Genomic DNA, 14293 nt, shown 5'->3' on the forward strand with positions numbered 1-14293 from the left:
TTTATAACTGTTTGAGAGTCATAATTTTTCTATTTCTGAAAACTTACTGTTCCCCACATTTAGAGAAATAGTAAGTGCTAGTTTTGTATTACACTTGATTAATTACAAATGAGATCAGTAATTATTCTAAAGTTCATGTAAGTCATTTGCAGCAGTTTAGAATTTTAAAATTTATTTTGAATGGACTGTTACTCTTCTTTTCTTTTTCCTCCTCCTCATCATGTTTCTCTTCTTTATTAATACAGAGTTACATTGGACAGATGTTTTCTTTATGTAGCGACAATGTTAAACTCAAAAGAATGTTTTGTGTATGGTTAAGGCAATATAAATATTCAAAAAATGTTGTCTCTGTTGACTACAGCAAACAAAGAATTTTTACGTTGTAAAATCAATCATAATCTCAGTAATACATTACAGTGCTAAATTATCTTGATGGGTGAAAAACTGGCCAGCTTTATCTCTTGGGTCCTTTCAGATCTTCTATCAGATCTTCTATCATTTGCTCAACTCTTTTTTTTTTAAGGAGAGAAAAGCAATTCTGAATTTAAATTTTAAAGATTCCTTCCAAAAAGATAATATGGAATTCTTGTGCACATAATAGACAGGAAGACATTATTTAATTTAAGAAAAGTTCCATGACAAAAATGAAGTACATCCCATCTTCCTTCTTTCTCATTTTTCCTGAGAAAAGTTTGGCATCATTCTTTTCAGTGAATTTCACAGTTCTTTTCTTTTTCAGAAGTTTTATTAGTCACCCACCTCTTGCACCCCGATACTTAAGTATATTAGGATTTAAATTGTTAAAGTTTTTTAAGTAAATGTTGCTTCTTATTGTACTCTTATTGATCCACCTACCACAGGTCTAAAAATATTAGGCTTCATTGTTTGGATTTAATTGACAAATTCTCTTTCTCCTTTTTTCTTTTTTTTTTTTTTTTAAAAACATACTATGTAGTCAAGAATGTAATTTTAGGTCTTATACTCATGATTTTATTTAGCAAATATAGAAGGAAAATGTAGGGCTTGAAAACATACCAATAAGGAGTTGAGTCACGTGGGCACCAGTAAACCACCACCACCACCCCCCATCAAAATGAGAAGACATGTAAACAAGTCTCAAAAACAGACTTGCAGATCACCTAAAGCAACCCCAAAGGGAAAAGAGATGGAACACTCTGATACTCAACCACCTGGACTCCCTGAACTGGCAACAACAGAGGATCTGGAAAAAATAAAATCAGAAATAATTTCTCAGATAACAGCAGAGATTGTGCCCATAGTGCAAGACATGATTTATAAATGTAGAGAAGATGCAGATTAAAAAACTAGAGGAACTGAGGAACATGATGGAATCCCAACATAGGAAACAAATGGAATCCATAAAACAGATATAAACAGATTTCCAGGAGATTAAATACTCCACTGAAAGTTTACTCAGCAGAATGAACCAATGTGAGGACAGTATTTCAGATATAGAAGATAAAATTGCAATTAGTGACCAGGAAAAGAAAAATTTCTTTAAAATTGTAAGGGACCATGAGAAATCAATCCAGCAGCTGCTAGACTATGAAAAGAATAACATAAGACTGATTGGAGTCAATGAAGAAACAGGAGAGAGTACAGATGACATAAAAAATTTGTTCACAGAAGTAATGGCAGAAAACTTCCCAAGGAGGGGAAAAGAACTTGAAATACAGATAAGTGAGGCATCTAGAACTCCAACTAGCCTTGATCAAAACAAATCTACACATAGGCATATAATTGTTAAGATTCCAGAAACTCAACAGAAGAACAAAATTCTACAAGGAGTCAGAGAAAAGAAACAAATCACACACAAAGGATAGCCCATCAGAATCACAGCAGACTTCTCAACACAAACCCTCAAGGCAAGAAGAGCTTAGAGTGACGTATTCCAAGCCCTAAAGGAAAACAGCCTCCAACCCAGGTTGATGTACCTTACAAAACTATCTTTCAAAATGGATGGAGAAATAAAATACTTTCATGACAAAGAGCACCTTAGGAACTTAATGAATACCAAACCAGCACTACAAAAATTTTTAGATAATATCCTAGGTACAGACAATGAAGATCACAACCCTAAGAAGCCCAGCAGAATGAATCCATTAGGCATGACAAGAAGTTAAATGTAAAGGGGGAGAATCCAACAAAAAGAACAAGTCATGACAATAAGTCAGTACGTATCAGTTATAACCATCAATGTCAATGGTCTCAATTCACCAATCAAAAGAAATAGACTGGCAGAATGGGTCAAGAAGAAAGATTCAACAATATGCTGCATATGAGAAACACACTTAATTCAAAAAGAAACTCATAGACTGAAAGTTAAAGGGTGGAAAACAATACTCCATGTGACAGGAACACGAAAAAAAGCAGGAGTAGCTATCCTCTTTGCAGGTCAAGTGGATTTCAACGCCAAATCTGAAGCACTTCTGGAACCAAGAATTTCAGATAAAGGATAGTCAACTCATATGTACAAATCTATTGTGAACATGTGTTTTCATTCTTCTTAAGTAAAAATTTAAGAACAGAACTGTTGGTTCTTAATAGTAATACAAGAAATTTCTATATTGATTTCCAAAATGGTTTTATCATTTTACATTCACATTAGCAGTATTAGAAAGTTCTAACTGGTTCACACCTAAGCTGACATTTGTTCTTTTGAAACTTTTAACCTCCTCTCCCTAATGAGTGTATAATATGATCTTGTTATTGTACTGATTAGTATTTTTCTGATTCTGATTCTAGTGTTGCACACCTTTCCTTGTGCTGTACTGGCTATTTATCATCTTCTTGTGTCTACTTTTTAATTGGGTTGTCTGTTAATGAGCTGTAAGAGTTCTTTATATATTCTGGTCACAGGTTTTAGGTATTGTAAATATGGTCTGTTTAAGGACTACTTTTCATTTTCTTAATGATGTCATTTAAAGTTCTAAATTTTGATGGAATCTCATTTATCAATTGTTTTATTACATCTTTTTTTTGTATCCTAGGAAATTCTTGTCTACCCTAAATTCATGAACATTTTCCCTTATAATTTCTTCTTAAACTTTTATAGTTTTAGTCTTTCATATTTAGGGTCATAGATCCTTTCAAGTTAGTTTTATGTAGGGGAATAAAGGGTTGAGGTTAATTTTTTACATACTGATAACAGGTGTTCTAGTACCATTTTCTGAAAATACTATCTTTTCCTCTGCTCTTGAGTTTATGTTCTTAAAAATGGTAATGTTAAATAATCTTTCAAAACTCAGTGGACCATATATGTGTGGTTCTATTTCTATATTCTCTGTTTATTCCAATGATCTATATGTATTTTCTTACACCAACACTGCCTTGATTACTGTAGCTTTACAGGAAGTCTTAAAATTAGGTAATAAATGTCTTCCAACAATGTTTTGGTCCTTTGTACTCCTACATAACTTTCAAATTTCAATATCCAATTCTTCATTTATAGCAAGTATACATAGACCTGAATTTTTATATATACCTTGTCTTTTCTAATCCTGCTAAATTCAGATACAAGTTCTAGGGGCGCCTAGAGATTTATTAGTATTTTCTTTGTAGATGAGCATTTCACCTACATACAAAGATTTTACTTTTACCTTGCCAGTTCTATGCTAATTGTTTCTTTTTATTGCTAGACTATTTTGGTTTGGGCCTATGTTTCAAAATTTAATGGACAGATAAGGAATAGGCATATCTGCCCTTGTTCCCCACCTTAGGGGGAAAGTATTTTATCATTTCGATTCATATAACGTGTTTTTGCTGGAAGTATGGAGTACATGGCTTATCTGTTGAGAAGGTTCTGTTCTACTTCTAATCTCCTGATGGCTTTTACCAAGAAAAGGTGTAGAATTTAGTCCAGTACTTTTTCTTCAACTACTGACAAGAACATATGGCTTTTTCCTTTCCTCTGTCAAAATGATGACTTTTGAGGGTGGATCTTCCAATGCTGAACCAACACTGCCATCCCTATAATAAAACCACTTTCTACCTACTGCCAGATCTGACTTTTAGTAGTTTGTTTTGTTAAACAAGTTTTTATTTATGTTCATACTTTTTTCTTCTATTATCTTTATCCAGTTTTAGTATTGACACAATGTTGATTTCCTAAAATGAGGGGAGAAGTGTTCCTTCTTTGTTCTGCTTTAAATGTTTGATGTAATTCATCAGTTAAGATGTATATGAGCCTGTTGTTGTCATATAGGTAGTCTTTCAAAGGAATATACTTTCTTTACTAGGTGCTATTCAAATTTTATATTTCCTCCAGAGTTAGTTTCATTAATTTGTCTTCCAAGGTACTTCTTAGAAGTTGTCAAATTTATTTCAAAAAAGATTTTTGTAGTATGCTTTCTATATTCTTTTAAATTCTGTAAAATCTGTGGTAATGTCCTCTAAATTTTCATATTTTAATTAAAACAATGTATAATTGATATTGCATAATAGGAAGAAAGGTTCTAAAGGGGTAAGGGAAGTGGGAGGGGTAGGGGAAAGGAAAGAACGGAAAAGAAAAAATGTGAGAAAAGGAAAAAAAATGGAACAAAATCTTTACAAATAGGGAAGGGTGGAGGGGGTTAAGAGAGGGCAGGGGAAGGGGAAAAATAAGAACCAAGATATATCATGTAAAGGTACAAGATCCCAATAATGAATGTAACTGTATTTTATACCTAAAATGTAGCAATAAACTTAATGGAAAAAATACCAATAAATTAGCCATCAAAGGAAAAATACATCTAAATGGGAGCGTAGTTAAAAATAAGAAAAAGAATCAAAAGGAATCATTGAAAAATAATACAATGATAGGATTCAGTAAATAACCTTACAGTGATAACCCTCAGTATAAATGGTCTTAACCCCCCAATCAAAAGATACAGATTGGAAGATTGGATCAAATATACAATGGAACCATATATTGGCTATAGGAGACACATCTCACCCTAAAGGAAGGATTTAGAATAAAAGTGAGAGGACAAAATAGGATGCTCCATGCAGCTAGAGCCTGAAAGGAAGCAGGAGTAACTATGTCATGTTCAAACAAAGCAGACTTCAAGCCAAAACTTATCAGAAGAGACAAAGGTGGTCACCACATACTGCCAAAGGGAACAATTCAATAGGAATGTATAACAATTTTAAATATATTTGCACCAAATGTCAATACATCCAGCTTCAGTAAACAAAAAACCAAAAAACTGCTAGACATAAAAAGACAGATGAACACTAATACAATAATACTGAGGGACTTCAATACCCCACTCGAATAGGTCAACTAGACAAAAGAATCAACAAAGAAATATCAGAATTATGCCACACCACTGAGTGAAAGGATCTAACAAGTATCTACAGAGTGTTTCATCCAGCAGCAGAATGCATACTTTTCAAGGCCACACGTAGAACTCATTCCAAAATAGTCCGTATCTTAGTCATAAAGTATGTTTAAATATAAAAGAATTGAAATAATCCCCTATATGCTATCATATCATAGCAGAATGAAACTAGAAATCAACCACAAAAGTAACCATAGAAATGACACGTGGAGATTGAATAATACATTACTGAATAATCAGTTCATCACAGAAAAATTAGAGAAGAAATTAAAAAGGTACTAGAATCAGATGACAATGAAAGCAGTCCTAAGAGGGAAGTTTATAGCTATGAATGGACACAATAAAAAATGGAGTGATCGCAAACAATTCATCTAAGGATACCTCTCAAGGTCCTAGAAAAAACAACAACAGTACAAGCCCAAAACTAATAGAAGGAAGAAAGTATAAAGATCAGAGTGGACATTAATACATTTCAAGGAGATAATGAAAACATGTTAATCCAAGGTAATTTTTACAGTCATTTCTCTTACAGGCTTAAAGTGCTACATCTACATAAGAATAGACAGAAAAAATGGTCAAATGGCAGCACGAAGTACAAGGGAGCACTCTGATTCATCTGCCCCTCTCTTAGTGACATTCTTCAGAAAAATGCTCTCTCTCCACAAGGTGTCCACCACAAGCCATGGCCATAACACCTTGGCCACACATGGGAGGTCAGGCTTCAGCTGCTATCTGAAGCAAAGTCAGTTACTTCATCTAGCAAGAAATATAAACTTTGAACTTGATGCTAGTTACTATCTGGGATATACACGTGAGTGCAGGAAGTGTAAACTAGTGGACTCTGTCATGGTAGTTTTAACTGGGCAGAAAAACTGGGCTCAGAGATAAAAGGAAATAGATTCTCAGAGATAAGCAGAGCTAACAGAGTGCTCTGATGAACTCCAAGTTCTTGGTCCTGTTTCCTCATGATGCCTGGTACACGTATGTGATAAAAGAAAAACACAAAGTTCCTTTCTGAAGAGAGAAAGTATGTAACAGAAATATGAGGCACTTGGAAGAAGAGAATTAACTTTTAGGCTAAAGGAAATTATTATCAATTTTCTTACACCTTTAAAGTAATTTATTAAGACACTGTGGTCTATCCTATTTCTGTTCTGATAAGGGAACTAAATTTATGACCATGTAAACTACCTTGTAGTCAGCAGGGTAATGAGGTTAAAAGTTCAGGCCAGCTTATATCAGACCATACTGTCTTCTCTATCATAATTACAGATTTCTGTAAGTGGTTTATTTCTCTTTCTATATAGAGAGATAAATATGTTCTTACTAACAAATTATTAGTTGGAGATTATTGTGACCCATTTAAATAATAAACCTTCGCAAGAAGTCAGGGTTTGTGTGATGTTCTTACATAGTTGTGTAAAATCATTTAAAGTTGTTATGGGAGAGAGAGTGATAATTCATTAATTTGTTTTTAATGTCAACCTTGGAAGATTTAACTGGATTTAAATTTGAGCTGTTGTTTATTTTGGTGAATGTTTTAGCTTTTCTAGTTCACTTATCATGATTTTTAGTTATGTCCCCTCAAAATTTGGCTCTGGTTGCTTAAAAAGAAAATAGATTTATTACAAATTCATTAGCACTTCTGGCTTCCACCTAAGGTAGAAGGCTGGAAAGGACATGACTTTCAACTAACCACACACATTCATCAGAAAAATAAAAAAGAAACAAAAAAAATCAGGTAATTTTCAAAATCATAAATTTTCTTGAATCTGTTAAAGAGCTAAGGTTGCAGGACCACCAGCTACCCTGAATGCTTAGGAAAGATGGGTTCCTCCAAGCACAGATAAGATGTGAGCACCCTCTTTACCATGATGGCAGGAAGAAGCAAAGTCTCCCCACATGTTGCATAAAAGAATTCAGGTAAAAAGTTTCTGGGATAGGTAAAGCAGAACATGGCCCATCTGGAGGGTGTAGAAGCAGTAGGATGTTCATCCATGAGGAAAATTTCCATCCCCTCATAGGTGTTTCTAGAAGCTACTGGGACTCATGAACAAGAGTACAGGCAAGAGGGCAGAGGTGAAAGACTTCATCATAGGAATTAAACACCTAATAAAATAAAAGATTGATATCCCTTAGGCTCCTTTTTCTCTGAAGGATGAGAAATCATATGAGCTCTTGTGAGATGGCCAGTATACTTGGTCAACCCTCCAAGCACAGATTAAAACCCACTGCACCAGGAGCAGGAGTGAAAAGAAAAAATAATTGCACAATGGTGGGAAGGTTTAGGAATGGTTTGGTTCAGACAATTTGAGATGTCACAACAATAGAATATGGACAGGATCATTGAGAAAGCCCCTTCCTTGTCTTTTTGGGACTCAGTATTTTAAAAATAAATGGTAGAATTCAGTTGCATTATATCAGTGAAAGTATCTAGATTCAAAAAGTTAAATAAATTATGGGGACAGAAAACAAATTAGTGGTTGCAAAAAGCTGGGATGATTTCTTTCAATAATAATCATAATTGTAATTTTGATTGATGATGCTAATGTTGCCATACTGGGGATTGAACCAGCAAGGGTGTTTGCACTGAGCTATAGCCTCAGCTTTTTTAGTTTTTCATTTTGAGCCAGGGTTTCACTAAGCGGCCTATGCTTGCCCTGAACTTTTGATCTCCTGCCTCAGCCTCCAGAGTGCTGGAAATATAAGTGTGCACCTCTATATGCCCAGCTTGATATTGATCTCCTGAGTTTTTTGTGAATATAATATGAGATCTAAGAATTCCTAATTATGTGACTAGTGAACTTGAAAACCAGCTTCCTGGGGGAGAGAAATTAGATATATAAAATAAGCTTATTTTAACAAGTCATGAAATGTCTTAGACTGTTTTTTGTTGCTATGTAACAAGATATTTGAGACTAGATAAGTGATAAAGAAAAGAGATTTATTTTGGTTCATGTTTCTAGAGGCTGGGAAGTCCAAGAGCATGGCGTCTGAATCGTCTCTGCTTCTAGTGAGGGCCTCATGGTGGAAGAGCAAGAGAATGAATGCAGAAGAGGAAGAATCTCACTTTATAACAACCTGTCTCAAGGTAACTAATGCAGTCCTAAGAAAATGGCAATAGTGTCACTTAATGGCCTCATCATCTTTTAAAGGCCCCATTTGCTAATGCTGCCACATTGAGAATGAAATGTCACCATCAGTTTCCTAGGAAATACTGCATATTCAAACTATAGTGTGTGTTTGTCTGTATACAAATGTTTAGTGCTACCCACTGAAGAGGCCAAAATAACAACTACCCTAATAGTGATGAAATTCCTTGAGTCTAGATAAAGCTTAGCGAATGTAATTTCCCCCTTTAAAAACAAACAAACAAACAAACAAAAAATATCCTGGTGGATCTCAGGGATCTGTGGCAAAAGTTTTCAAGACAACCCTGAGATGATTTTTCACTGCAAATACCATTGAGGCTATCATGAGACTACATGGGTCAAGGCTGAAGAGCTTCCAGGCCCACCTAAAAAGGGTCCCAGTGTCTAAAGTTGGGCCAATTGATGCATAAATAAGTATAAGATCTATTATTGTTTGGTAAACATCAAATAGTGCAGTCCAAAATTATAAATAATTTTATAATAAAAACATAATAAAATTAATTGGTCACCTTTTGAAGATGATATTTAGAACCTTGGTAAATAAATGAAATAAACTAAGTGGTTTTGAGTTATGAGTTGTTCTTCAAGGAACTCCATAGTAAATGTAGAAAAATATCTCCTTATTGACATGTTCAAGCTAATAATTGGAGAAGGACTAACTATATTAGATTATTACCTTTTTAAAAACCTAATAGTGTTTGAAATCAATTTCTGATAAGTTTACAAAGTGAAACTTTGGAAGAACAAAACACCAATGAAAAAGTAGTTAAAACATTAAATCAGAATATGACCAATCACGTATGTTGAACTTGAACTTTACACAAAATACAGAGAATGATGCAACTGTGAAACTCAGCCGCAGAGCTACAATCAGCAAAATACATACTGTGAGAAACTATGAGTCAAAGAATCTAATTCTTTAGTACATACATTGCAGAGAGATAGAGGAAGGCAGACACACATACAAAAAGAGAGACTTTTAAAAGATATTTCTTGCCAGTTGTGGCGGCACATGCCTATAATCCCAGCACTTGAGAGGCTAAACCAGAAGGAAAGCCACGAATTCAAGACCAGCCTGAGCTGCATAGTGCAAGGCCACCCTGAACTACATAGCAGACCCTGCCTCAGAACACCAACATAAATAAAGATAAATAAAAACATAAAAGATATTTTTAAAGCATGTAAACTATACTACTTAAAGGTATATATTCTGATAATCAAACTATAAAGAAACCAAAGCAAATATTTACTTTAAAAGTCATACTTCTAGTAATTTTTAATTCAAAGTAGTGGTAGCCTCCAGGGCAGATGGTAAGTTCTATTTCTTACCCAGGGTAGTTAATTACAAAGGCTATTCATTTAATAATAATCTATCAAGTTGTAATTTTATTTGCATTTTTGAAAACCTGTGTTACAGTTTAAAATAGAAGTGAAAAACAAATTGAGTGGCTCAGAATTTCTGAGATAAGTGGGGGCACTCTATTTGAGGTGACATTTCTAAAATGATGATAAAATTGTACCATGGAATTATCATTTGTTCTGCTGCCTGCAACTCAGGCTTTATTATGGCCATAATAAATCCCCCAACCCCAATGCCACTTGAACATTCAAAACCTGGCCTTATCAGCTATGGCTCCTTTCTCAAACTCCTCCAAAATAAGAGGAACAAACTCGAATAGACTCTGTGCAGAATCTTCTCCTTCTTGTTGCTCACATCCTCACATTCTGGAGGTGAGAATCACAGTGGAACCTAAGATTGGGGGGAGGGGCATTACCTCTGGGAAACAATTGGCCTGTTAGGTGAGAAAATATGTTTTCTATTTTCAGAAATGGAAAAGGCTTTGCTCTGTTTATTTTCTTATTTATTTTTTCATTATTTTTACTTTAAATATTACAAAATGCAGAAATGCACAGTGCATACCTCAAAGGTCCTATGTCCTCTACCCAATTAATGGAATTTTAATATTTTATTATTATATCTTCAAATATTTTATGTATAAAAGATGGAATAGGTTGGGGATTTAGCTCAATGGTGCCACTGCCTACCGCGCGAGCACAAGTTCCTGAATTCAATCCCTGGTACCAAAAACAGACAACAACAATAACAACAGCAAAAGATGAAATAATTGATGTCCTTCTCCTTTCCTTCTAAAGTTCCAAAGTTTTTTCTCCATAAGATGACATTTTGAGAGATTTGTGATATATTTCTCCAATTTATATGTAGAGAACAGAAGCAAAAATTTTGCTAGAGGACTACAATTAGAGTATTTTTGATTTGTAGAGAAGCATACTATTTACTTGATAGTTACAGCCAAATTTCTCGCTAATGTGGTTGTACTTGTGTTTAAAGTTTCTACTTTCCCATCTCCTTGCCTGCTTGAAATTTTTTGGACTGTTTAGTTTTTGCCAGTTTCAAGACTGTTAAGCAAAATTTCACTTTAAATTGCATTTTTGCAGTGTTCATTATAGCATGGTTTCGTAGCAAAACACTGGATTTTTTAAAAGAGCAAACCATACTGTGGTCCAAATTGAAACACAGATGCTGAACTAAGCATTGCATTGAAGGTATATCCATTTTCCTCACTTGCCAAAAAGTAAAACATCATTCTGGTTGATGCACACCAAGTCAGTTGTAGAGTCTTGACATGAGATGATCCTTAGGACTTTTCTTTCCCAAAATAGAGAATGAACAAAATAAACATGGGTCTCTTTTTAAGAATACTGGATTTGTAAATTGATACTGGGATTGAAATTGCTGGTTTGGGTGGCCCTTTTGCAAGCTCTGGGAGAAGGGAAAGATAATCAGGAAAATGGAGCTCTTAAGTGGTCCTAGATGGAGAGTTAATTCCTTGTAGCTTCAATTCCAGATCAAGGTCAAAGCAAGACCCTACTATAACTCATCCTTGTAGCTCTGGAAAGTCTCTCTTGAATGTTTGCAATTATCTACCCTTTAATTATGATATGTTAAATGGATAGTTACCTGGATATAGCAAAATTCCTGTTATTTTATCAATTGGGTGTAATAATTATTCTCAGCAGAAACATTTGCTACTTGTGGCAAATAAATGGTCAAAACTGAGGAACAGAGATTTTGCACCTTCTGGGAAATATTAAACAAAGACTAAATCAGCATGTGTTACTCTATACAGACTGGAAAATAGAGGGAATTCGGAATGAAAAGATCTGAGTTTTCAGACCTGCCACTTTCCAGTTTGAATTCAGACAACACTTCTGTGTGATAAACTCAATAATCTCTCTCTCCATATTGTGGTAAAGATTTGTTAAGATCAACTGAAATAATCTTAAATGGACTTTATAAAATGTGTGATCACAAAGTAGAAATAACATAATTTAAAGATAAACCAGAGTAAGAAAGTCGATGGTATTACCTAATTTTCTTTGTATTGTAGTTGTTTTTCTTCTATCTTCTTTGGGTTATGGAGAAATTAGTTTCCCAGGGCACTTTAAATTCTGTAGGAAAACATAAACTTTTTAATGAGGTTTCTTTTTCTTGGTAAGCCAGAAAGGTACCTAAAAGGAACTCTTTTGGCAGTTTATTAAGCCCCTCCCTTTTCCCTCACTCTCCTTTTTCTCTACTTTTTTTCTTTTATGTAATTAACCCAGTTACCTTACACAAAGCAGTAAGAAGTTCCTGAAGAAAAATTCTTGGCCCTCTAGATGAGAAGCAGTTTTTCCACAATTGCAGGAGAACCTGGATATGTTGACTGAATAGTGCATTTGGTAGCTGATTAGGAATGGAGGTGAGAGATAATTTTCAAGATTAATAGAAGTTAAAATTAGCAACGCACTGGATTTGACATGCTCATGTGATCAATTTCATGCATGAAGGGGAGAGGTATATATTAAATATATACATGGAAGGGAGAGAAATACATTAAGCTAATAGGGCCTAAATATTGTACTGCGATTAATTTTATTTATTTTAATTATGATAAAATATACAAAACATAAAACCTGTGATCTTAACCAATTGCAAATTTGGTGGTGTTACATACATACATTTACACTGTGGTACAACCATTCTCCAGAATGTTTTCAGCTTACAAAACTGAAACTATGCCCATTAAACATAATCATTCTAATTATTTTAGAATTTTATTCTCTTGAATTAGTTTTTAAAGTACCTACTAGATCAGAAGCAATGTAGCCTGTGCCTTGTATTTCTTTGTAGATATACCACATAAACCATGGTTTAGATGCAGATGTGGACAAGAAACATATCAAATACAACCAGTTCCAAAACAGAACAGGAATGGCCTCAAGAAACCCAAATCAGTAAAGAAATCCAAATCACTAAGATGTGAGTCTCTTAAATGAATAGACCCTATGTTCCAAAGGATCATGTGTTTCATTAAGCAGTACAACTAGAATGGCCTGGAAAAGATGCAGACCAGCAATGCCAAGGTCATTAGTACCCAGTGTGGAGGCACCTTTAAAGGTCAAACTCAAGGTACCAAGGGGTGTCAGCTTCCAGTGTGATTAACTTGACTACACTGCCCACCCCAATCTTGGGGAGAGTGTTCTTGCCACATCACCAAGAGTCTCAAGCTGTACCTGCCAAAAGCCAAGGCTCAATCACAACAAAAGCCAGATTGTGGCTATGGCTGTGGTCCAGCTCTAGCTCCAGTTCTAGCTCTGACTCTAGCTCTAGTTCTCGCTCCAGCTCAAGCCCCTGATAGTGCCAGAGTCCAGGAAGATTCCAGAGTAGAGGACTCTGCCAATATGAGAGCATAGGACTGGTATGATTTCTGGGCAGCTATCTGCATGGTACTTATGTCCTCTGGTGTCAATCATTCAAATAAACCAGAGCTAACCTCTGTAAAGCAAACATATAAGCAAAACACATAGAAGGTGCTGGTCCAAAATGCTTCTATGCACTTTGTCACTGTGCTTAATAATTAAAAGGGCTCTTACAAGGTATCAATGTATATCACCATATGAAAACACATCTTCACATTTGTTCTAAGGACCAAATTTGGGTTGATTTAATTTATTTTTCTTGTAAATGAACCTTTCAGTTTAAACAATGGTCATAACAATAATAATTAAGTCTATGCTTTTGTGAAGCAGCTGTTTTGGATAAGAGCTGCTTACTCTACTTCATGAATGCTGGCCTCCTTTACATTGACTGTTAAGTGTAGACTCTCTCACTCACCCAGAGATACACATTATTGATTCTTCTCTGCAGGAACTTTGGCTGACATTTCCCCAAGACATATGTTTAGAAAGTAATAGAAATTTTCTGAATTCATTTTCATGCGTACTTTAAGCAATTGTCAAAAAATGTCTTTCTTGAATTCCTTTCCAACCCTACCACCCAAAACAACTTGAGGTTAAATCAGCTTCATAAAGCAGCCACCTGTTGGGATGGAAATTGACTAGAAGTACAGATGGCTTTTCTTATATCTAGGAAAACTGTTGCAATAAAAAATTAAACATAATTGATCATATACTTTTGCAAATTTTTAATCACCTTATTAGATTTGGGAGTTTTAATGGAGGTAAATAAAGTCCAAAGATGGAAATGAGTGCATATAACCAATGTGTGTATTCCCCTTCTGCAAGAGCTGTAGAAAAGCTGGAGGGGATTTAACAGATGCTACTTCTGCTAGCAGGATGTAGGTTATTATGCCTATTAGCATTTACTCCTCCATCTGAGGAGAAGAGGCAGAACTGTCACAGTAGGAGACAAAGAAAGGAAGCAATAAAATGAATGTTTTCCCCTAGATGACAAGAATTCATCTTTCAAAGAGTGAAATAGGTAAAGAACAGAATAAG

At 34.8% G+C, this 14293-nt stretch overlaps 1 long non-coding RNA gene across 2 annotated transcripts in view; it reads left to right on the top strand.

Moving 5' to 3' along the window:
* Positions 1–14293, top strand: part of LOC110344028 (uncharacterized) — a 529159-nt gene that overhangs the window by 443324 nt on the left and 71542 nt on the right. For both annotated transcript variants that reach the window (XR_002386299.2, XR_015443502.1), the window contains exon 7: positions 8309–8433. This is a non-coding gene — a long non-coding RNA (uncharacterized LOC110344028). The remainder of the gene's footprint in view (positions 1–8308; positions 8434–14293) is intronic.

The sequence above is a fragment of the Heterocephalus glaber genome, unplaced genomic scaffold (genome assembly GCF_053883595.1).
Source record: "Heterocephalus glaber isolate CG9 unplaced genomic scaffold, H.glaber_assembly_v1.0 deba00000331, whole genome shotgun sequence".
Classification (NCBI taxonomy): domain Eukaryota; kingdom Metazoa; phylum Chordata; class Mammalia; order Rodentia; family Bathyergidae; genus Heterocephalus; species Heterocephalus glaber.